Below are 26234 nucleotides of genomic sequence, written 5' to 3'. Positions count from 1 at the left end.
AAGAATTCCCATCTTTATCTTATCTCTTTGTATCTTTCACCACATAAATGTCTTTACCCTTAGGTGAATAAAGTAAAAGAAAATGACAGCAAAGACAGTGACTTAACAAGGCATCAGCCTTATCTGCCTCTAGTGCAAAAGGCTTCCTGAAATGGAGCAGTATGTCACAGTGACTGGACACAAAGCCTCTTTTGTAAAAAATGTATGATCTGTGGCAGGATTTAATTGCAGGCATTTAGGAAGTCAGTGGGAGAGGAGTGCTCCATGAAATGTACAAAGTAAAATGGACAAAAAAAAACCTTGGTACGCCAGCTGTCTGTGGCTATCCGAACACAGATGCATGCTGTTTTAGAACAAATACAAGTACAGGCAGTTTATCTACTGCTTGGCTTGCTTTAGACATATTTTTTTTTATGTTTGTCATTCATTCACTTTTGGCACAAACCATCCCCTAAAATATCTATCACTTATTCTCAAACCAGCTTCATTTGTAACCAGAGGAGGTCCCTCAGCAGAGTGCAGATCTCAGCCAGACAACATAAAAAAAATCAGGATATAACCCCTTTGTAATCACCAACATTTTGATTAGCAACTGTAAATTAATCACATTTTTCTCACTAACTGCAACAGATTACAATTACATTTATTTTGTAATTTAGTTACACGAAACCTGTTAGTCAAACATTGCTAGTAGTGTTTGATTTTAATTGTAGTTTGTCTTAATTGAAACATTGTCTGAGAACATATTGGTGAACAGTTTTACTCCTCACATACAGTTATTCTCAAAAGCCAGATTATTGTAACTGGCTGGTTCTATATTATGAGCTGAAATTGACTTTTTCTCAAAAACTGTTACGGATAACAATTACATTCATTTTGTAATTTAGGAGCAGTGATTAGTCAGGTTATATAGGTTATATATATGTTTTATATAGATGTTTCAAAGTTTTACAAAATCTACAAATCACCGCAACCACAAGAGGTCCTTGAGCATACAGTCATAAATCTACACCAAAGATATAAGGCTGATGGGTACAGTTGTATGAGAGATTAGCTGCAGACAAGCTCTAGACCAATCACACACGAGCAATAAGATCTAATCAATAAGAGAAAGGCTTTGTGCTACTAGTTTTCAAGATATGAAATTTCATAACTTTGGAAGTAACACACATTTGAGAGCTAAAATCAAACGTCATTCTCTTAAAATAAACGCATGCTTGATGATACTTTCTGCACAGAACAATCTGAGCTCTCTGAGTTCTAATTTTGGTAAATGCTCACGCAGTATATTCCCCAAGATCACAGGAAGAACACTGTGAAAGAAGATTCCTTCTACAGTTAACCTTCGATCCAATGTCATGACGTAATTGAGCAGCTTGGAAGTCCGCAGGTGCCAGGAAATACATGCAGGATAGGATCTCCAGACAGCATCTCAATCAAACGTGGTTCTGAGGGAAGAAATTCTCAAACCTTCCTTCCTGTTGTCTATGCAAATAGTAAAACCGTGACATTTCTGTGGCTTTTTTTCATTATAAATCTTTTTTTGTCACAGTGTAAATGATAGCTTTCCATATCAGTGTTAAATGGTCTGCATCAGATCAAATTTTCCCTACACTGCCTCGGCCAAACTAAACCCATGTTTAGTTGATACATGAATAAATCTATAAGGGGACTCTGGCTGTCTCCAGTAGTGTTGGCTGCTGTGCTTGGCTTGTGGGATGGTATGGTTTAAATTGGTTATTTGCCTAGACATATAATGCTTGAATGGTAATGAAAAACAGAAATTCTGAGTTGAAGGACATTATTTATTTGTGCTGCTTGCTATGTGACTTCAATGTTCCCATTCCGGGATCTTTAAATCAAAGAGGAGTAAGGACAAATAGATTTTCAATACCATTTAGCTGGTGTAGCAGAGCAGTAAGCAGAAACTTTGCAGTGAGTCTCAGCATGTCCAAGCACAGCGAACTGCTTGGTATATCCATGGCAGCGTCCACATGTGTCATGCACTTAGTTGCTTTGCTGATCTCTGTGGTAATAAAACTGAAGGGCTCGCCTCTGTGTGGTGATTAATAAGAGGCCCTGTCAGTGTGAATAAACGAGAGGAAGTGGTAATTAAAGTGAGTCTGCAACAGAGCAAGATTTAAGAACCACAGCCTCTAATCAAATCGGCAGAGATGTTATTAATAGTAGATGGTGACACAAGAACCCAGCCACTTATCACCCCCCAGCACACACACACACACACACACAGAGAGAGAGAGAGAGAGAGAGAGAGAGAGAGAGAGGGAAGTACTCCATCACATACGCAGTTATTCACAACCATTGACCTTTTATACATAGAACTACCAACTAGTGCTTCAAATATCTCTGGAAACAATGGGTTTGTTGGTTAATTTAGTCAATTCCACACTTAAATCCCATTTAATAGTACTATTACATGATTGCATAGAGAGGAGAAACCTGTATGTATCTGTATCTGTATCTGAATGTATAGTTGAAGATTTGTATGATATGTGTCTTTTAAAATTCCAGCATGTGCAATTTATGGAGATCTACTGGCAGAATAAGTCAGAAATAGAATATAATATTCAAAAGTATATTTCCATTAGTGTATAATCACTTGAAAATAAGAATTGTTATGTTCTTCTCTTCCATGGAGGGCCCCTTGAAGCACTGCAATGTTTCTACAGTAGCCCAGATCAGACAAACCAAACATGGGATCTGGATATGGCCTTCCACTTGTTGTACAAGTTTTGTGGCCACTGTAGATTCTCTGACAGGCTTTGAAAGGGAGGGACTGATGAGGTGTTTGGAATCTGCAAGCTCACTGCTAGATGCCACTAAATCCTAAACATTGGTCCTTTAAAATGTTAAAGTTTTAAGTTTTTTGAAACATTTTGTTTTCTTGCTGAGAGTTACCACCATCATGTCTGCACAGTAAATATAAAGCTACAGCGAAGCAAACTTTTGGCTTAGCTTAGCATTAAAAGTGGAAACAGCAAGTCTGGTTCTGTTCAAAGGTAACAAAAATTTGCTCACTGATTAAAGGGATAGTTCACCCAAAAATGAAAATTCAGTCTTTATCTACTCACCCTCATGCCAATTGAAAGTTGGGTTTTGTTTTTTAATCCACAAAACACTGCTGGAGTTTTACAGGAAAACAGCATTGCAGAATCTCCCAAAGAATGTAAGTGAACAGTGTCCAGTTTTCAAATGAAAAAAAACAATTTATCCTTACAAAACTATAACTTCCTGAAGTCTCTGCTGGTTGCCTTACAACTGTGTGGAGCCAAGAAATAGTCTGCCGTAAAACGCTGAATTATTGTTTTTACACTACGGGCTGTCTTTGGATAACACAAACAAGACTAAAGCCAATAGGTTTTTATAAGGTCTGTGGTTAGCACAAGCCTAAGATGAGATGTTCATGTTTTGTTCTGCAACATAAAATATGCCACTAAATACCTCCGTCCTGAATTTTATGGCTTTCAAATGTCTTAAAAAAGGTGGTTGCTAACAAGTGGCTGAATGAGTCGACAGAGGTTGTCTGGGACATTAAAAGTCATCATGCCAAGCACTAATGGTGGTAATGTTGAGTCATGTGATTATAGTGTTGTTGATTTATAGCCTAATGTTAGCTTTTTACCTCTGGTGATTGCATTTACACATCATAAAAATGGTTCGTTTGTGAAGATTGTCTGGCTGAACAGAATGTGTCAGCATCATAAACTTTTGTCTGTCACAGAACTTTGTTTCTGCAATAGTTGAGAATCCAATGGAAAAATCCCATTGGTTTTTTGTGGAGGGAACCCAAGTGATGCAAATTAGATTAGCCAACAAATAAATGTCATCACTTCAGCTCTCTGTTAGAATTTGTTACCTTGAGACAGAGCCAGGCAAACTCACCCCGCTGGTTTCACTCTTTATGCTAAGCTAAGATAACTGTCTGCTGCTTCTCAGAAAGTGAATAAGCATTGAAAAATGTTTTCCATGAGCAATTTGCTCAGTGGGGCTTGTTATTGATTACAGACCTGCAAGTGTTCATGTTATTTATCAACTGAGGGCTCAAAGGTACTGGATCAACACAGTCTAACCAGCATGAGAGGCTCGCAGAACAAAACACACTATCTAATGAAGACAAAATGATTCTAGCCTGAGACAATGAAACCATTAGCTGATCCACAGAGCCATGTGGTTGTGAGCATTGCCAGGAAACCAAACAACGACCATTAGTGTCTGTTTTTTTCTTTTTTTGTTTCTATTTCTGACTTGTGCCACTGAAGCAACTGAGAAACACTGAACTCTCATCTACCTTGTAATAAAATGCTGGAGGACTTTAAATAGGACACGTGTAATCTGATTTTCTTCTCCATCTGGCTAAAAGGCAGTTATGCTTTCCTGCATCATATGTTTCATCTGTCAAAGACAAACTGTGGAAAATATGTGACCAGACAGATAAAGAAATCATTTTCAAATACCATCATTTAATCATTTAAAGTAATACTGAAAAATACGGGACCAACAGACCTGCATCTTGTCCATAGTTAATCTCACATACTACCAGACTGATTAGCCAATTTTTTTGCGCACATTCATGACTGTATGATTCAGAAAAAAACTTGAGAACCTTTTTTTTATGGCTCCACATCAGCTGTGGCTAGAGGCATTATGTTCATCATCCCATTCTTGTGAATGTGATATTTCAAGAGCACCTTGAGGGAATTCTTCAGCCTTGGCACACATGACCACCTGGACTTAGAAGATTAGATTTTTGGTGGACAAAGTTCAAAGGTCAAGGTCATGGCAACCAGCTGTATAGCTGTTTGTGCTTATTATGTGACCTTTTACTATGTTGTTTAGAAGGTTCATTATTAGTGGCTAGGTCAGTTCAGTTTATGTGAAATATAAACGTTAAAATACTCTTTGTGGCACCAAGCTGACAGACTGCTAACCCAAACTCCATTATAACAGCAGGTGTTTTATGGACATATTTTTTCACAGTAAAAACTTAACTTGCACCTTCATCAAGACTCTTCTCTTATTTGGTTTGATTTACATGCAAAATTGGCACACATGTCACAGTAACAGCATTAACTAAACTACATACACAGGAACTGACTGTCCCAGCACTACAGCGCTTGCTTCACCCCACAGGAGGAAAGTGTCATATGTGTGAATTATTTAAAAAGTGGAGCTGACTTCTATTGAATATATTTTATATATTATATACTTTGAATGACAGCACAGTCATCTGTGCAAGTGCACAGTTTAAAATACAAACAAACACACACACACACGTAAATATATATATGTAAATTTAATTTGACCAAAGTGCCGACACTCACACACAAACACACACATCCATTTTGCTTTGCTGCTATTTTGCTTTGGGGAATACACCTTTACTGAGCGCTGAACTGAGTTGTAGCCTGTCTGTTTGCTCGTTTGTTGCTGTTTTTATTGCTGAAATGACTTAATTACTGGTTGCTTGCACATTTTTTGGATGGTTTGACAGACCTATTTTTGTTCTATTTTCTTTTTATTTGTCAGACTTGACTCTGACTGGCAAAACACATTATTAACCAGCATCAAACCTCTTACAATAAACATGCATATATACACAAACACACACAAGACTTTGTGTCATTACCATTTAATCACTCACTGCAACCCCTTTAATAAACCTCTTTATCACAGGTTAGATTGATTTTAATGGGAGGTTTTATGAATAGGTAAAAGTGACCAATTTGGAAACAGGCATATGGTTATTGATCAGATAGCAATTAACCTCCGAGACTGTGGGAGCAAAGACCACAATTAAATGCCAGTGTTGCTCCCTTTAACTGCTCTGCACACACAAGAGATTTACTGTTATGAACAATAATAGAGGCGGTTATAGCTGTGGGTTGGTTGTGATTTTGAAGCCATCCATCTCTTCGCTCCAGCTCCCTGCCACCGTTTCCTTTCTATTTCACCATCAGTCTCACTGCCATGATGAAATGTCAGTGGCAGAACGTTGCCGCTTGAGGGCTGAAATCAATGGGTTTCATCTGGACTCAAGTGTGTTTGTAGTAGCTTTAATCATAAATGTGCTCAAACACTGGCAGTAAAATCTTAAAAATGTTCATGTTCAATAGTAAATGTTCCCAGTGGGATTTGCTTGATTAGGGAAGGGCTGGATTTTTCTTCAGTATGAACGGTTATGCAGGGATGAGTGTGTGAGTCTGCAGTACTGTACGGCAGATTTAGCGCAGGCCGCACGGTGCAGCTGTGTGACGCCACTGTAAACAGTGTAGGCAGATGGACAGATAACTCACACTCCTAACCTCAGAACTTAGCTTAGACAACTCAGCTTAGTTGTCCTCTGAGGTACATACTGTACTGTGGTGACACAGCGAAAGTAACATGCCAACTCACTCATTTTGGTAATACCGCTGAGACACCTTATCCTGTGCTTACCTCCAGTCTGACCTTCTCTGCTCTTCTCGCAGACTGACGGATATGTCTTATTTCTCAGAGTTCTCGAAACGCTGTAATGACTGTAATAAATAAGAATCAGAGGCAGCAGCAAAGAACAACCACAACAAAAGTTGAACAAAGGTAAGAATAAATATTTAATTAAAAGTGAGTATATAAAGCAACAATGAACCTTGATGTCCATACAACACAAGACAGACTGTTTATGCAAATTATAAACAAGAATTTAATAGTGTAGAGTGAAGAAACAGTTACAGATTACTTTAACAAGGAGTTATATATTTAAAACCACAACCTTTTTGCTGTGAGGCGAAGATGCTAACCACCATGTCACTATTCATAAATAAGTCATCCTTTGAATTAACCCAAAATAGTGATTTACTCTTAATAGCATAAAAAACTCTTTAACACCCCTACTTAGCATTTATAAACAGTATATAATCAGTTGTTTATAACACACCATTACATACATACTATTGTAAACAGATGAATATTTGTAAGTGTTTATTTATTTTTCTACAATTATAATTTCTGTGTAGTATCTGTAACTGGTGTAAAAACTGCTAATAAATCCTTGATAACACATATAGCTGTAATCATGATGAATAATATGTGTTTATAAATGTACTTTAAACTCATGAAAAGATTTTGATCTTTAGAGTACATTCTTGACCTTGGAAATGGTAAATAACAAAAATAAATTCAAGGTCCTCTTACTTAATCTCTCCTGGAGTCTGTCAGCTGTAATAAATACATGTTTGTTCATTTGACATGGAAAGTAAAGAAGTATTAATGAACTAATACATACTCACTAATAGATATGATGAATAACATTAGAATGAGTGCTTAATTAATTAATATATGTATAATAAAGATAATTCATGAATATAAAATATGATGAGAAAAATATATAATATGATAAAATATGAGTTAGGGTAAGGGTAAGTAATATAGATGAATAGACATGAATACATGAATAGACACTAAACAATGTTCTTCTATCTGCTTTAAACTACATTCCAGTTTATAATAAATAACTAATTATAGTGTTAATTTAGTGATTATAAATGCTAACAGTATATGGAATATCTGTGGAGCACTACCTGGTTTGCTGTGTGTTAATTTGGTTGAACACAACTTAATTTAATATGCAAGATGGAAACACAAAGTGGAACAGTGGAATGAATTACTACTGGATTCCCAAACATGTTTTCAGATAATTGAATGACCTCAAATCACTTGACACGCAGTGAACCTGGAGCTGTCAGGGCTCCTGATGTTCCGGGGCCCAGGGCCAGATCCCAGTTTTGCCTTTTTAGTAATCCTGAGCAAAACCCCAAATAACAGCACATCCTCCTGACTCACCAGGAGCTCTCAGCTTGACTAGTACACAATGTACGCAGTTTTAAAATGATGGCGGTAGCTGTACAGTTAATCCACTTCATCTGGAGTGTGAGTGCAGGACATATCAACAAAGTCAGACTTTGAATTTGTACAGGAGGTGATGTAAAATTACCTCTTTGACTATTGTAGGTCAGATTCTGAGGGCTTCATTTATCATAATGAGTAGCAATACTGCTTCCCCGATGCAGCTGGTGCCCTCAGGATGCTGTGTGTTTCCTCTTTTTCCACAGACTCTCATTGATGATGGAGAACAAACAGCTGGTACCAGAGTACAGGACTGACAGGAACAGATCAGTGTGCTACCCTCGTGTAAGGGACCTGTTGTGGCTTCATGAAAGGATCAAAGGCTCATCACTGAGCCTTGTTCCCTCAGCATCTTTATAGTCCAGGATCAAAGTGACGTGGCACCATCTCGGGTTCACTGTTGAGTAAATGCAACAAAGATAGACTTGGTCAGTGTGATTTGAGAGACACAGCTGAACTGTGACAAACCATTCCCAGAATGTTCTTATCTTCCATCATGTTTGTGGCAAAGCTACACCAGTCTCAATACTGGACTGGTTAGTGCTCCATGTTCCCCTTATTTCATGTACAACAGATACAGTATCTTCTGAAACTTCGCTTGATGGCATCCTTGGAACATTTTAAATAATTAAAGCAAAACTTTTGCTTGTTTGTACTGTCATTGCTTTGCCAGATGTTCTCCTTAGTCTATTTTACCTCTATTGATATGCTTTTAAACTATTGTACATTTTCATTACATATTCAAGTTCCAAGATGTTTTTTGTAACCCCAGTTATACACGTACAATCATGTGAAAAACTTTGTTCAGAATGCTCCAATAAAAATAAATAAAAGTAACAGTAACAGAACAACAAGTAAGTAATAAAACAGAACAATAATAAGAGATGAAGATAAAATATACAGTAAAAAGATAAGATGTGCATTTTTAAAAAAATAAAATATGCAATACAGAAGAAATAAAAATAGACAACAATGAAGAAGAAAAATACTGACATACATACATGCACACTAGCAGGTTGTACAGAGTTTATATCACACTTGTGTATGGGTCTGAGTGTGTGAGTGAGGCGTGTAGGTGTATGTGTGTGTATGTGAATTGTATATTGCATATAGTTATTGTTCAAATATTGCACAGGGTTGGATTGCATTGTTGGGTGTGAGTTGTTGGTTATTTATTTAAGAGCATTATGGCCTGGGGGAAGAAACTGTTCCTGAGCCTGCTGGTGTGTGTTCTAGGAGTCCTGCATCTCCTACCAAGGGGGCAGGAGGGATAACAGGCTGTTGTGGGGGTGTGTAGTGTACTGTATGACCCTCAGGGACTTCCTGAGGCACCGCTGGGTGTAAAGCTCTGTACAGCAGCTCATGCCCGGTCATATGCTGTGCGAACCACCCTCCCCAGCACCTTATGGTCCATGCTGGTGCAGTTGCCATACCAGGTGGTGAAGCAGCCTGTCGGAGGGCTCTCTATGGTACCCCAGTAGAAGAGTCTGGGGATTTGTGGCCTCAGCCCAAAGGTCCTTGGGCGCCTCAGTCTGTATCAGTTGGGCCTTTCTGACTACAGCGGTGGTGTGGGTGGTCAAGGTCAGGTCCTCATGGATGTTGACAAATCCAGGATCCAGTCACACTGTTCAGGCCCAGATCCTTTAGCTATTATAAGGCGATAAACCTAAATGCGATTGTTGTTAAACTGTATTCACTGATTGTTCCAAAAAGTGAATAGAATTAGGAAAAAAAGGAGGACTAAAAGAAAAAAAAAAAGCACTTTTGGGATGTTTTTCCCTCTGTTTTTTAATGGTGTGTCTACTTTAGGTTTCTGGCATTTAGGTTGTAGTTTCATAGGCACCTTATTCAACCCCCGTTTAGTTGTTTCTACTGGCTGAAAAAATAAATGGATAAAAACACCATGATCTGCATAAATATGTGTTTTATAAGTCACAAGGAGACACTTTAGCTGATGATAAACAATGTGGTTGGATGTTTCTATAAAAGGTTTTACAGCAAAAACATTATGTCATGCAGGGTATTAGGGGTGATGAGACATTACACTAATATTTAACCTGTAAAAAGATGTACTCATAAAAATTGTTGACTTCAAATGCTAATATACATCTCATTGTTTTCACATAATCCTGTTTTCCAGTCCTTTGTTCTTTATGAAACACCAAAAGGCCAAATATCAATTAGGACCTCCTTAATTTTAAGGACCTAAACATGTTTTCTTGTTTGAAAGCTCTACGTCTCACACATACATGCATAGAGGGCACGCACAAACACACACACATCAATATATTCAAAGCTGCAGTGTGTAATGTTCACTTTGGCAAGGTGCAGCGGTTCTGTGTAGGTGGCCTGAAGTCACCTCTGCCAAATTATTACCATACCTGCTGTAAAGGGCAGGAGCTTGATGATTAGTAACTTTCATGTACTTGAAGTTTTTAAAGCAAAAGTTTGACATTTTGAAAAGTACACGTACTTTCTTGCCAAGAGCTGGATGAAAAGATCCATACCACTCTCATATCTGTTCATTAATTATGAAGCTACAGCCGCAGCTGGTTAGCTTAGCTTAGCACAGAAACTGGGAACAGGGAAACATCTAATGTAACTCTGGGAAAGGTAACAAAAATCCATCAACCAGCACCTCTAAAGCCCTTCACAGAGTGCTGCAGCAATGAGTCCTAAAACCCAGACACAAGGCAGCATATTAGCACCTCCAGTTCCCTCATCTCAAAGTCAGTTTTTTTTAATTGTTTTTTCGTTATTTGAGTGAAATAAAGTCAGTGGTTAACACAAGCTCAAGAGGTTTTCCCAATTTGTTACTACGTCAATAAACACCCCACTTGTGAACGTTTTAGGCTTTAAACATTAAACATCATCACTGCAAACACTAGTCACTTTGGCGTGGTGGCCTGGAGTTATGTGACTGTGAGGTACTTGGCTGACATGTTAATACGATTTATCTTGCTGAACAAAACTTGAACCTTTGTTCATGTTCACAAAGCACTCTACTTACACGCCCAAAACATAACCTCCCATTAAACTGCTTTTGTGTTGTTTCATCTAAACCCTGTTTTTTCTTTGGATTAAGCAAATTAGGTATAATGTGTTTTATGCTTTGGAGGTACCTGTAGATGGATATCAGACAGAGCTAGACTAGTTGTTTCCCCCTGTTGTCAGTCTTTATGCTAAGCTAAGCTAACCATCTGCTGATGTTACCTTCTTATTTGTCAAATGTGTATAAGAGTGTTATCAATTTTCCCATCTCTCTGCCCATAAGACAGGGAACAAGTGTATCCAGAGCTGATCCTGACCTCCATGTCCAGGTCCTCTGAACTGACCAGGGAACCTTGTAAACTATACACAACTATACACACTCATCAAAGTTGTAAACACTGACACCTGCTTTGACACGAGGGAGAGATGGTGCCCTTGTGTACCTCGTGGGGTCCTACTTACGTAGTGTGCACATAGGGCTGACTGGCTCTGAGTGTATTTCCCAAGACCTTGAAGTACTTCTTTAAAGCATTTTCAAAGTCAGAGATAAACCTCTGCAACAGAAACTGAACAGTGATGAACTGTCCAGATGTGGATTCACTGGCAGTTACAAGTTTGGCCAACATAGATGAAAAGAGTTTCCACTTAATTTCCACTTAAAGCAAACAAATCATGAATAAAACTTAATATATTACCTCATACATGAGTCATGTTACATAGATTCTAATCAGCTTTTGTGGTTGTTTAACAGTGACCAAAAACTTCCATGATCCCACGCCACTTCACAACATAATCTAACTACTTTTGTTACTGTTTGAGGACGACCTCAAGTGGAAGAATTTATATATACTGCGTTTAATCCTTCTGAAACACTCGTCTGTCTTTTTGTCTGTCTAAAACACAAATTCTACTCAGTAACTCAGTAAAACATGAGTGAGTAAGTACCTAAGTAAGGCATTTTATCCTCCACAGCTACTGGTTGTATGTGCATGTTACCACTAAGGTGCAGGATGTCAGTGTGCCCTACATCCTCACACACTAAATCGAAACCACATTTGGCTGCTGCTCACCACAGACTCTGAGAAAATCACTGCTATATCCATGAAAGGGTAGACCAAGACACATTTTATGTGGTTTAGAAGTTGTTTCAGCTAAGCCTAATTCTCTCTGTTAGTCATAAGATGGTAGCACTACAATAAGCTACAACTGATTCCTCACTTGTAAATGTCAATCTTAAATAGCCAAATACCTTTTCCTATAGGTCAAGAGGATAAATACAGTATTTGAGTGGACGATAGGTGTTTTTTTAACATACAAAGGTCCAGGTCCAGGGTTTTCAAAGCACAGAGTGGTGATCCAGACTTCAAGACATCTGGAACAAATAATTCTTGCGTGTTCCTACAAGAACTGGCCAAGATTTGAGATTTTTCACATTTCACTCGTACTCTGTGCAGGGCTGAGTGATAATACACATTATAATGGATTATAGTGGAATTTCAAACAGTCAGAAAGGTCTCAGATGTCAAAATCAACACATGAACTTTGGTATTTATTGATTCACAAACCCTGATGAAGATCAGACAATGTGTACTGTGTATCATTTGGCAGCGTTTCGAAGGGAAACACAGCAAAGCGTTTTAACTCAGTCTGAGTTTACTTTATCTTCCTCCTCTGGTTGTTTTGACTGGAGGCTGGGGCCTTTCTTTAACCACAGATTAATTACTTACCAAATAGTTTTTTTTAGGATTTCACTGCACCTGTCCCATTACTCATTCCCGTCCTCCACCCATATCATTGCTATAATCCAGGTAAAATACAATCTTTATTTCAAACTCTGTCTGTCCTTCAGCTTACATGTTTGTTCAAGTTGTATCTGGTGTATCCTTCGCTTTCATGGGAAAAGGGTTTAAGATGGTTAGCAATGGTGATATTCAATTGTACTCGTAGATTGACTCAGATGTTGTAGTCCAAACCAGATACCGGCAGTGACTTGACAGGCGCCAACTTTCTGCCAGAAAATGATACTAAATTTCCACTTGAATCTGGCCTCACCGAAACTTGTTCATTATGAAAGCCACATGGTTGTTGAAAGGAAAATAGTTGCTCCATACAGTAAACCTTAGGGGGAATGTCAACAAGAAATGTGATAAGAAATGAAGTATCATTACCATTATTATCTCTCTTGGATGCTCACATCAAACCTCTAATCCTAAAGAAGGAGGACTGGGAGACAGAATTTTTAACCTTTTATTAATAACTTTGTAAATAAGATTAATATTCCACCAGAGTTACACAGTTTATTAGTATTCTAACAGACTGTGTACTTATGATGATTCATTAAGCATCAAGGCCTCCCTGGAACTGCTTAGCTCATGTAAGGTTAGGTAGTAATGGATTATGTGTGTTGTGGATTATGTAATTGGATCATAAAAAGTAAGTAACTATCACCAACTCAGATTTTTGAAAAAATAAAGTTTAAGGCAAACTTTACTGTGGCCATACAGAGTACAGTCATTTGACTCAGTGGGCAGCTACTGTGCAGCTCCTGTTCTGAGCCAGAACCTCGGTCACGGGTATTGACAGGAGAATTAATGTATACATGTTTTTGATGGTGGAGGAAACCAGAGCACCTGGAGAAATCACATTACATCTTTGATAATGGAAATGTAAAAATTATGAAAGCAAAGCTCTATTAACTCATGAAAAGTGTGTCTGACATACAGTGTCTTTGACAAATGCTCAACTTTGTGGTGGACCTGGCCTTCAGAACAGCATTCCCACATGGAAGAACTGTAAGATTTTGATAAATTTCATTGATCATTTTATCTCATAAATAATGTTATTATTAATGATATGTTATTCATTCCCCTGGCCTCCTGTCATTTTGCAAAAGTGGCCCCCACAATACAACAAGTGTATCACTGGTATGAGATGTAATAGTCTCTATGATTTATTTTCAAGTTTCAAATTATCCAGGTTGGATTACATTTGTTTGTAATCTAATGGATTATATGACAAGAATTGCTGAGTAATTTGTATTCAGTAATTGACTACATTTCAAAGTAATCTGACACAACCCTGAGCACATGATCAGTGACTGTTCTGTTTCAAACAAAAAAATTGATAGAAATATCAAGGCCCTGTTTTTACCATTAATATAATTATATTAAATGTTTTTTTGTGAAGGCACTGAGGTGAATGTTGGTGGTCCTTTCTTTGATAGTTCCTGTGTGCCAGCTGTCAGTCTGCAGTTCTCTGTGATGTTCAAACCAGGCTGAATTAGGTCAAGCACTGATTTATACTGCTTTTGACACAGGTGAAACAAACCAGTCTGAGTTTCTGTTAAATGAACAATGTGTTGGCAATGAGAGTCATTCACTGTGATTCACTGAATACTGCTGGATCGAGTCTGGCTGAGGGCAGAAGTGAGCTGAGGCCGGTGCGGTAAAGGAGGTCAGCATGCAACAGCAGAGCAGTGACATCTCATCCAAACCGCACTCAATAGTTGTTTCTCATTTATCTAACTTATAGTCTAGGTTCTGGCTTTAATGGTTTAATTCCCAAGAACTGAAACTGAATAATCTTTACTTTGACATTTAACAGACTTTTGAACCCAGCAGTGTGATATGCATCTGTACACCATTAAAGCACTTTCCCGCAAGACAGCATTTTCTTCCTTTGAATTCAGGTCCATCTTGTTGCTCTGATGTTCACCTTTGGAAAATATAGAGAGTGGAAAAACACATGCCTTGAAGGGCAAACCGGTCACCCTGCTAGTAATCAGCTATTAGTGCAGGAAATGACCCGTTCAACTATTGCTGGCTATATCTGTGCGTCCTTGTGCCTGGATAGTTTTATTTAAAAACCTGGAATCTCAATGAAGCGGATATTGAGAGATGAATGGACCCACTGTTGGGCTTTGGAGTTACACGGAATCAGGAAAAGGAGTTGGTTTCTTGCCCACATTGACTGAAGGTCCACACTATTACAACACCCCTTGAAAACCCATTAGATATTTACAAGATGAGTCTTTCAGATGCAAAATCCCAGCTGATATGCAGTAACATGTCACATTCTGACTGTGTTGACAACCCTCAAGATTTAACTAGAAGTTAAAGATCATAGCAGATGCGTCCTTCCATAGCCGAGCCATCCTCATTATGCAACAGTTCACTAAACCCCTCCATTTGTCCAATCCTAATTTAGAAGCTGTAATTACTGAAGGTACAGCAGACTTACTGACAGACAGCTGTGAATTTCTCCATATGTTAAATAAACTCTAACTGTGCAGTTCAAGAATCTGGAGCATGTGTCTAAGAAATGAATTAGTGTAATGGTTCTGTGTCTTGCAGGTCCTTGGCTCGGTGGAGATAAGACACCATCAAGTAACTGGCTCCACCTGGCCAGTGCTCCCAGTCTACTTAACTTGAGGACAGACTAACTGTAAGACAAAAAAAAATTAGAGACTGTATCCCCAGGCTGACTCCAGACCCATGGTAACAAGCAGTGCCACCAACTGATCAGTAGCACAGCTCCAAAAGACACATATTTTCTGCTGGGGTAAACAGAGCTGAGAGGCTGGATGTTGTCACCTATTTGGCCATTTTTTTCTTAATTTACCCAGAATTCATTGTGCCATAGTCCTACTTAAGATAGTCAAGAATGAAACTGCTTTGTACAATGGATGAATTTAGACATCTATCTGAAGTCTCACTATCTGTTATAGCTAAGCCACAGTCAAAGTCTACCTTTGTGAAACTGGCCTCTATAGTTCCTGTTGTGCCAAACCATGATACCCTTTTACTTTGTGTTTCTGGTTTTGGTTTTATAGTGACACCACACATCCTCAGACACCACTGATACTGAGTTTCACACCCAATTGCAGAAAATATTACTGTTTGAATCTTTAATAAATTTTAGTTTACTTTTTTTTAAGTCCAGAGTGCATCTCCCTCCTTTGTTGCGACCTATGAGCTGGACGAAACAATAAGCTACAATCATTAGCACGTCCGACTAAATTACTACCTCATTTAGCAGGCCCATTGCTACCCTCACACAGTAGCCTCTTTGCTCTTTGGGAAGCATAAATGTTGTACTGCTGTGTTCAAAGTTGAAAGTCGTATATACGAGCCTGATGAGGCTAGCAGACTATGGTGGGGTTTTTTCTCTCAAAATGTCATTCCTGAATAAGCAAGATTTATTACCATCAATGAATTGTATTGCTGTTTTTAGATCACCCTACATGTGATGATTAAAATTTGTCCGTGACAGTAAAAATGCTTGAAATGTTATTTGGTATAAGGCCAGAAAGATTTGTCTTCAAGGAATAATGAACTGTCACACAAATGGGTTTTTGATCCACAAATTACTTTTGATCTTGATATTAAAACCTGCTCCTGCTTTTGTTGTAAATTGCATATGCCTTGCAAGACTGACAAGTGTATCTTCTTGACAATCTTGACAAGTGTAGCAGCAGGACTACGCCTGACCTGGACTGCAGACAGCAGTCTCTGTAACAAACAGACAGATAGATCCATGTCATAATCATCTCCTCGGTCTCATGTTTGAAATCTCAACAGAATGTTGGTGTTCAGTTTACTGTCTGCTGTAAATGGTTGTTAATGAGTATAGATATAAGTCATCCTGGCCATTCATACAATAACCATGAATATTTCACACCATTAAATATCGTTATCGTATCATTGCATAGACTCTAACATCCCTGGTAGAAGGATGGTCTATTTAAAATTAACTTCTCAAAAATGACCAAATAAATGTGAACTAGTTCATTTTTGGGACTGTGAACTTGTTTCAACAATCAAAATTGTTAAGTATGAACATGAAGAATTTCATTTTAATCTCTGGGAAGTGAGTTAGCTCTTGCAACGTGCGAACTTGCCCAACACTGCTTAGCATGGGACCTACAGTCAGTTTAGATCTCAAATCCCCTCTGAAAACATCTCAATCCCAGTTAAACTGACATGGAATTGTACAGCAGGTGCAACAAGGGTGGAATGCACAGTTTTGATCTTTTTGTTCCATCTTACTGGGAATTTTCAGTCCTTTGTAATCATAACAAGAATATTTCACCCCGGAGGCAGCAGCACTGCAGTGTATTTCTCAACCACACCGATGACCTCGGTCCTCCGCGGCCTTCTGAAACGCTTGAACTCATGAATCACAGATCCCATTGGAGGGAAAGAGACGGGGAAACAAGCAGAGAGGTGAAAGGAGGTGATGAAAACCCCAAAACTGGAGGGTTGATCCAAGGGGTGTGAAGCTGAAAATCCAGAAATTTCAAGGATGTTAGTATATTATATTCATTTTGACAGTTTATCCAACATATTGGCTGCACTCTCTGTTCTGTTGCTAAACAATGCACATGAGACCTGCAGTATTACAATTTCAAATAATGTTTTCTCTCTTTTTCTGTGGGCTGTTGCTGGAATTAGCCTGGGTGGGTCAGCTTTTATAAATCATTACACGTTCATATTTTTAGTCTTTGCAGGTCAGACGGTACACTGTGTCCTGTAAGTGGTCATTGTGTGAATTTTGGGGAAATTCCACAGGCAAATTTAGGATACACTAAAAACATTGTCTATATGCAGGTCTTTCCAGCACAAGGATACGATATAAAAATCCCTTGGTGTTGATGTGTGGACTGATCTCTGTGGGTGGAAAGGACACTGGATTACCGGACTAGTGTCATCCAGTCACAAAGGGAGCGGGTGGAGTCTGCTGGCTGACTTCCATGACAATCTATAAACAGCTCATGAGAGATTTGAAGGGTAGCAGCTAAAGATGCATCACATGGACACACAGGCAGAGGAGTGTGTGTGTGTGTGTGTGTGTGTGTGTGTGTGTGTGTGTGTGTGTGTGTGTGTGTGTGTGTGTGTGTGTGAGACGGCGGTGACACTGACAAAAAAAATTAGACTGATTGACCTGTTAGCCACCTTGTTTGTTCGTGAATACGTTCAGGTTTCGTCTTCCTTTAACACGATTAATACAAGATCTTTCATTTAATCTGATCAGTTCGATCTGTTTCTTGACATCCGCCAACTCAGGCACGTCATAAATTACTCTCCAACGACAAGTCCGCCAATATAGTTCTGACGTCAGGGAGTAAACAAGATTTATCATGAAAAGGTCATTAGTGTCTGTCTGCAACCTCAGGGGGCTTCAAGAACGATTTATCTTGTTGGTGGCTGTGAGTTATCTATGGTATGAATTGGTGTGTCCCTGTGTATTGGTTTCTACTTGCATGTGGATTATCAAAGGTTCACCGTTGGTTAGTTTACTTATGTAATGGCCATTATGGGAAATAAAAGGCATTAATGGAAAAATGCATCAAATTCAAAGCTTTTCGCACACTTAAATCTAACTTGAGACTGTTTAAACGTCCTCTTTTGACTTTAACAGGCTTTGATTTTTTAAGGATCTCCCACTGAGGCCGATCTCCACACAGAGCAGAGGAGAACACGGTGAGACAAATTGAAGGGGAGAGTGAACAATCCGTTATGAAACAACATGAGTCAACCGTTGTTCAGGAGCCAAACTCTGCTTGTTCCCTCGGCAGGATTCAAGACGAGGCAGGCAGATACATTAGCCTGCGCTCACTGCTGAACGAGGCATCAGCATGATAAACACCACAGAAATAAAATCATACAGCGAGCTTTTAGAGATTTTGGTCGCTCCCCAATATTTGTGGTTCCATATTTGGAGCTCCTGCTGCCCCTGCTGAGCATCACAGCACATCGGAGGAGTCATGTGTTTATGTGACACGGTGAAGAGTCACTGAGTGTTATGTACAAACTCGAAATGTATACTTTCACTGCTCTGTGAAGCAAATGATGTGAGTTATACAAATATGTCACAGAAGGTTGTTATTATTCAGGAGAGTACGGCTGATGCCTCATCCTGCATAAGATGACTTTTATCTGTTGTATAACAAATAGCCCTGCATGTATTTTTGGGGTTGGGATTACTGTAACATGTGGTGGACAGAGTACTGAAAATCTGTACTCAGTTACAAGTACTGATATAGTCCTGAAATATTACTCAATACAAGTAAAACTACTGGTGTTAAAAAATACTTAAGTAAAAGTACAAGTATTCTTCTCAAAAATGATTAGTTAGTATTGGTTATTAGTCGTAACTGTTGATGTTAAATAGCAGATCTTCAGTCTAAATTACTACCCACTCCTGTGCTGTTCTGCTCAGGTGATGATGGTCACCTCTTCAAACCTGTGCCTGCTGCCGTACCTATATTCTATTATCTAATTACTAACCTATATTATATATATAATATTATATTATATATAATATAGTATATTATAATATATTATATTATTGAAAAGTTTATGCAAGTCATTGCATTCTATGTTAATTTATTTTTTACACAATGTCCCAACTTTTTTGGAATTGGGGTTTGTAATTACAAGATACAATATGGTGTTTACTCCAGATTAAATCAGTATTCAGGAACCAATTAAAGGTCCCATATTATGCCCCTTTCTGATAAGTTTTTATAAGTCTCAGAGGTCCTCAAAACATGCTTTTGAAATTTCTTTCATAAAACACCACTCGGATCATGCAGATCAGCGTGTCTTTATACCCCTCTATTTCAGCCTCTCTCAAAACGAGCTGTTTCTGTGCCTGTAGCTTTAAATGCAAATGAGCTGTGACTAGTCGTGCCCCTCTCTGGTGGTGGGCGTGGCTTGAATCAGCAGGTCCTACTAAATAATAATAAAAATTAATCCACTGGGTCTTCTGTGGGTCAGATGATGGGAGTAATAATGCAGACATTTGTGCTCGTTCCTGCAGCCAACAACAGAGCACTTGTTGTGCTTTCCTTGTGCCTTCAACATCTCTGTTTGCCTGTGCAGCGCTACCGGAGAAAAAAATGGTGACCGGGAGGCGGACTCGTAGGTTTTCAGTGGGCGGCACAGACACGCAGCACAGGGAGTGTCTCCTGCTCCTGTTCCGGCTATGTCGTCATAGATGGGCACAAATCTAAATGGACCGTTTTGGCCTACATTCACTGAAAGGTGGAGCAAGCAAGAGAGGGAGAGAGAGGATTGATCTCATATCAGGGGAGTCTGAAGGCAGGCCAGGGACACATATTTTCACTGGAAAAACTTGAAAAAGTGCATTTTGCATTATATGGGACCTTTAAGTTAAGTTTTCTTTAGCTCGGTTTCCATTTTTGCGTGTTCGCTCTCCAGGTACTTAGAAAAAGTGTTTCATCCCATTTGCCGTGTGGTGCCCGGTATCATGCTAACTAGGAATTGGCTGCATGTGTGGCTCCAGTTCGATCTCTGGTCGAATCTACACGAAAAATAGATTGGTGGTTAATGCTACTGACTATGACACGGACGAACCGGGTACGAATCCCAGTTAGGGCAATACCATCTATACAGTGTCAGCTCTCAGCATCTATACAGCATCTATACAGTGTCAGCTCTTAGGCTCTTAGGCCCTTAGTGCTATCAGCCTACACTAGAAGTAAGACACCCTGATTTGCAGTAAAGCAGAGCACGTGAAATGTTGCTGTATGAGACAACTTGGATGTGTTGGAATGCGTAGAAGACCGTTTGGTCGGATCTGCCGCTTACCTGCGGCTGCGCCCAAAGTTCAAATTATTCAAATGTTAATTACTGTATAACACCACAGTAAAATCATACCACGATCTCGGCAGGAAGAGTATTGCTTGGCGAAATGTCAATAGTCCGATCGGGCTACCGAGTACCGTTGCCTAGCAACGGTGAATAGCTCGCACTTGTTGACACACACATATATACATGTTCATATACATACATATGTGTAGCAGCTGTTTAGGTTAGTGGTTAATGCTACTGACTGTGAGACGGACGACCGGGGTTCGAATCCTAGTCGGGGCATTACCATCTAAACAGTGAGGGCCCTTAGGCAAGGCCCTTAATGCTACAAGCCTACACCACCAAGAGGACCTCCTAACGAGGAGCAACGCAGACGACGTGGGATGTTGCTGTACGAGACGGATCTAATGGAATATTAACATGGAATACCAAAATGGAATACCAAAATGGAATACTAAAATGCCATAATAATGCATTGAATGTAAGGCAGATCTGCCTTACAAGTAAGTAACCCTAAGGGTTACATGTGGGATATATGGAAATTTGGGAAGTGCCTGGAAATGTGCAACATAAACAGGACAAAAAAAAGTGTAGGGAGTGAGAAGAAGGGGATGTATGGATGAATGGATGTATGTTGTTTTTGCAGGAGAGTTGTTGTTGTTGTTGTTTTTACACCAAAAGTTATGCAGTACTGTGAAAAGTAGTTACTATGACAAAAAAGGTCTCCTATTAAGTTTTAAAGGTCTCATATTATGCCCCTTTCTGATAAGTTTTTATAAGTCTCAGAGGTCCGCAAAACATGCTTTTGAAGTTTGTTTCATAAAACACCACTCGGATCATGCAGATCAGCGTGTCTTTATACCTCTTCAGCCTCTCTCATAACGAGCTGTTTCTGTGCCTGTAGCTTTAAATGTAAATGAGTTGTGACTAGTCCCGCCCCTCTCTGGAGGTGGGATCCAGAATTGATCCAGAGGGAGGCTCCCACAGAAGTTCAAACACTGCGGATGTTGCCGGACGTGTCTGAATGGTAAGTCTACAACTTTGTGTGTCTTGATACTTTACAGTTAGTCGATGTGTGTGTTGGTACAGCGTTAAAATGTAACTAGCTCGGTAGCTAATGCTAACTGTAACTCACTCCGCTTGTTATTATTATACTCTGTGCAATAATAATTCAGTAGTGCAATGCAGGGACTACACTGGCATCACAACTACATCATTTATTTATATGAGCATTTAAATCAACCAATGTTCTTATTTTAATACATGTATCCTATAACACTTGTCCCCATCTTCAGCATACTGTTTTACACTAGTATGTGTACCACTGCTGTATATATTGTTGTACATCACTTACATACAAATGCATATGTTTACATATTCTTACACGTCTTAGTTTTTTTTCTACTGTTGTATATAGTTTAATTCACAATGCACATGTTAACTAATATTTTTATTTCTTAAAAGCTTTATCTCTACAGAATATTTTTATCTTAATTTCTATATTCTATATACACATACTTATATTCTAGTCTTCCTTGAATGGGTGCAACTGTAACACTACCAATTTCCCTCCTGGGATCGATAAAGTATATCTGATTCTGATTGTGATAAGTCATTGTATATTGAGCAGGATAACGTACAGTGAGCAGGTCAGTATTGTAAAATAAACCTCTTCAGGATGAAGTAAGACCCTCTGTTTTGTGTCAGGGTCCTGCATCATCCTGTCAGGGTTTATTTCACGATACTGACAGAAAAGATTTTCACAATATTGTTACTTGTATTTATGAAGATAAACATGTCAGATTTTTTAGTTTGCTTTACATTACTTAAGTTGGCATAACATTACAGTGTTCATAAAACACCATGAATGGAGAAGCACACCCCAAAATAAATAGATACTGTTCATATTAAACATGACTTCACAAGAGACAAGTTTTACACATACTGTGAGGCATTTATTGAATCGCATATATCACATCGTATAACATGTCAAATGATGTACCTATCATCCATGACAGTAAACTGAAAGATTCACTGAATCCATTTGAAAAAAAAAAAAAAAACTTTGACACATCAAAGACTGATGTTTTTGAGGATAAACTGTTAACTGGACATCTTTTCCACGTTTAATTCGTTACAGGTATCAGCCTATCAGAGCGTTGTGAGCTGGTGCTGAGGTTTCCTCGTCACTCCTCGTCAAAGCCTGTCTGGTTCTTAGGATTCGCACCATGTTTCCTGACGCCCAGGGCCTCTATGTTGGATTAAGACCTCCTCTTAGTTGAACCAGGACACACAGCTGGTGATGACCTTCTCCTTGTCTGGCTCCTCATACCGTGCACTCAGGTCCTCTGGATCTTCATCCCTGTCTGGCACCGGGTCCAGAAACACTTTCTCAAAGATGGGGTCCATTAAGTCGGCCACATACCCTGTGTAATATTACACAAGGATTTTGTTTAGACTTCAAAAAAGTCAGTGCATTATGTTTATGTGTGTATTTATGTAAGTTATTAGTTTTCTATTTTATTTCTTTTTTTGTGTTGAAACCTTTACAACAACTGTTACAGTGATACAGTAAATATAACATGTACATGACTTAATTTTAGTGACAAGTAAAATAATGTAACACTTACAAAACATGGGCTCAGTCTTCACTGGTTTTGTTCTACAGGCTCCTCTCATGGTCTTTGGGAAGTGCACTTTGAAGAGTTGGTCTCCACCAGATGTGATGTGTGGTTTGTCAGCAGGTTCACTGTGATATATGACAGCCAGGCAGAGTCTGAAAGTACAGCAGTACAAAGAAAATCAAAGATGTAAATAATGAACAACTGTAAATATTTTTTACAAATTAAAAGTAACCACAATTTCATTTACCTGCACAGCATTCCAAGAAATGGAAAAAGTCAAAAGTCTTTCAAATTGTCACTGAGACAATATATGCAATCATACACTGCTATGGCCTAATATATTTATAATAACAGCTGATGTGTGTGACTTGGTCATTGTTACTATGCCGTTTTTGTGAGCAAAAAGTGAGTAGTCACATGATTTTATGAATTGTATTGATATCAAAGCAAAACAGTCATCATTATGGACGTGTCCCTCTCCCCCTCCTGCATGTCCTGCACCCCATCTGTGTTGTTTGTAATGTAATGTAATGCAGGACTACTGTTACCATACTGTTGTCCTTTAGCGCATCAGTGTTGAAGCACCGTAAACACATTCTAACATTCTAAGCACAGATAAACACAACTGCATACCTGCGCTAATCACAACGCCTGATTTAGTCTGAACACAAGTTTCTCAGCTTGATTTTGCAGCAGGTCGCTACACATTTCAGGTATGAGAGACTTAGCAGCTTGATGCTAATCTAAGTTACACAGCAACGCCAGACAGAGGAGAGAGGAGGCGTCCATAACAACAGAGCCGATAACACAAACCCAGCAGCATGAAGTCACACAAAAACTGACATGAAAAACAGTCACCAGCATCCGACTTACTATTCTGTTTAGTTAACTGGCTTCACATGAGGTTTAACGTTCACACAGATTATCATGACTCTCCCTCAATATTATACTCCAGCGTGTCAGCACACAGTAGATGCTACACATATTAGCCGCGATGCTAACGGCAGGATGAGCGGCTAAATACACAGTAAGTCAGCATAAAGATGATAAAACTTACCACTGCCATGTCTGCAATTATGTCACAATCGGTGCTGATCCATCCTTGAGCTTCAGTTTTGAAGTGAATCCTGCTTTGTACCGACCGTCGATGAAGAAGCAGTCCAAAGTAAAATGGTTAGCACACACACACACACACAACACTTTACTGGCGTTGTGAGGACATTTTACTTAAAAATAAAATTAATAATAAAAATGAATCCATTGGGGCTTCTGTGGGTCAGATGATGGGAGTAAATGCAGACATTTGTGCTCATTCCTGCAGCCAACAACAGAGCTTGTGCCTTGTGCCTTGTGCCTTCGACATCTCTGTTTGCCTGTGCAGCGTTACCGGAGAAAAAAATGGCGACCAGGAGGCGGACTCGTAGGTTTTCAGTGGGCGGCACAGACACGCAGCACAGGGAGTGTCTCCTGCTCCTGTTCCGGCTATGTCGTCATAGATGGGCACAAATCTAAACGGACCGTTTTGGCCTACATTCACTGAAAGGTGGAGCAAGCAAGAGAGGGAGAGAGAGGATTGATCTCATATCAGGGGAGTCTGAAGGCAGGCCAGGGACACATATTTTCACTGGAAAAACTTGAAAAAGTGCATTTTGCATAATATGGGACCTTTAAGTTTCAGGCTGTGTCTTTACCTCAAAATACCCCAGATGTGTGCATGTTACATATGCACTGTCTGACTCATCCGCTGAATCTAGACCTTCTCCACAGGCTGTATATATATGTCCCTCTGCTGACTCTCAGATGAATCGCACCAGTGTTGATGAGTGAAAGAGCCAAAACTATCATTGTTTAAACAGTCACAACCCCCATCTGTACTGTACTGTAGGACTTTCCTGGAATTTACTTACTTGCATTACTTGGTTGAGTCAGCGTGTGCAGTTCACTGGTTGTGCGGAGAAAAAGAGGATCAGTCTGCATCAGTTACAGGCAGAGGCTTCACATTGCATTACACAGCCCTGTGGATTTTAATCTACCAAGTAAAAATAGCTGGACATCACACTGTATGTCAACCCAGATATAAATACTCCACGAAGAGTCCTGGCCAAGCATGAGAAACACCTGGAAACACAAATCTGCTGCTTTTGAATTAATTGCTGTTCTACTCTTGGTTTATCATTAGCTATCTCAAGTCTTACATGTTTTACTGAGACAGGAAAACTGTCTTACATTATAGGACACAGGCCTACACTTTGCACACAGATGAACTTGACTTGAGGTTGTTTTTGAACCATTGGTGATTTCTAGTGTAATCTGCACAAACCTGGCAACCGCCTGTCCGGTACTTTTGCCAATGAAAGACCAAAAAAGCCGTTTGAGTTGAATCAAGCCGCATGCAGTGAAAATTAGGAATTATTTAACTGTGTAGGATCAACAAAGCTTATCTTAATGTGGGAAGGGGCTTGATGGTGTCAATAAGGGGAGAGTAGAGAAAAGCCGAACAAAGCGACCTGGGGAATTTCGCCCCCGGAAACATTAAAGAACGTTGAATACTGTTTAGAAAGTAGATAGTAAAGCACACGGGGTCTTTACTGATGAGGAGGCAGAAGACATGTTTTCACAATTAAAGCAAATGTTCATTGGTAATAATAATAATCAAAATTAAACATGCAGGGACTGAAACTGCTGGAAAGGAAAGAAGATTATCAGTAGACACATAAAAAGCTGGAAATGCATTTAAATAAAATGACTTCTTTATTACAATTAACACTAAAAAAAAGTCCTCAATTTAAATTCTACAATCAGTGCATAATACAACATAAAGTCTAACATAAAGTGAACTAAAACTAAAGAAACCAAGCAGAGGGCACTTGAAAGGTTGAAAGGCCGACTACACTGAGGAGTATCGAGGGGTGCTACCACTACTCAGCCCTGGTGCACACAGCAAACATCACAGCAATCTTCACAACAAAAATGGTGCAGTCCATATAGTGAATACATTTAATTTGCCAAATAAATAGGTGAATTAATGGGCAAATTAAAGGGGCAAACTAACGGATAAGTAATGGGTAAACTAGTAGTTAAATAATTGGGCCTCATGCCC

The 26234-nt window shown here is 39.1% G+C and overlaps 1 long non-coding RNA gene across 2 annotated transcripts; it reads right to left on the bottom strand.

Annotated features, from left to right (window-relative positions):
- Positions 1-22443: 22443 nt before the first annotated feature.
- Positions 22444-24462, bottom strand: LOC146330363 (uncharacterized). 2 transcript variants are annotated; one of them, XR_014769300.1, is made up of 3 exons: positions 24192-24462; positions 23141-23286; positions 22444-22936 (listed from the first exon to the last, which is right to left on the bottom strand). It is a non-coding gene; the product is annotated as an uncharacterized LOC146330363 (long non-coding RNA). The 2 variants fall into 2 exon arrangements; XR_014769298.1 differs by lacking the exon at positions 24192-24462 and having other exon boundaries at positions 23141-23395.
- Between the last annotated feature and the right edge of the window lie 1772 nt (positions 24463-26234).

Source organism: Lutjanus erythropterus, chromosome 3 (assembly GCF_056507025.1).
Source record: "Lutjanus erythropterus isolate fLutEry1 chromosome 3, fLutEry1.hap2, whole genome shotgun sequence".
Taxonomy (NCBI): domain Eukaryota; kingdom Metazoa; phylum Chordata; class Actinopteri; order Lutjaniformes; family Lutjanidae; genus Lutjanus; species Lutjanus erythropterus.
The sequence above is the reverse complement of the archived record's forward strand: the minus strand, read 5'-3'. Positions and strand labels throughout refer to the sequence as shown.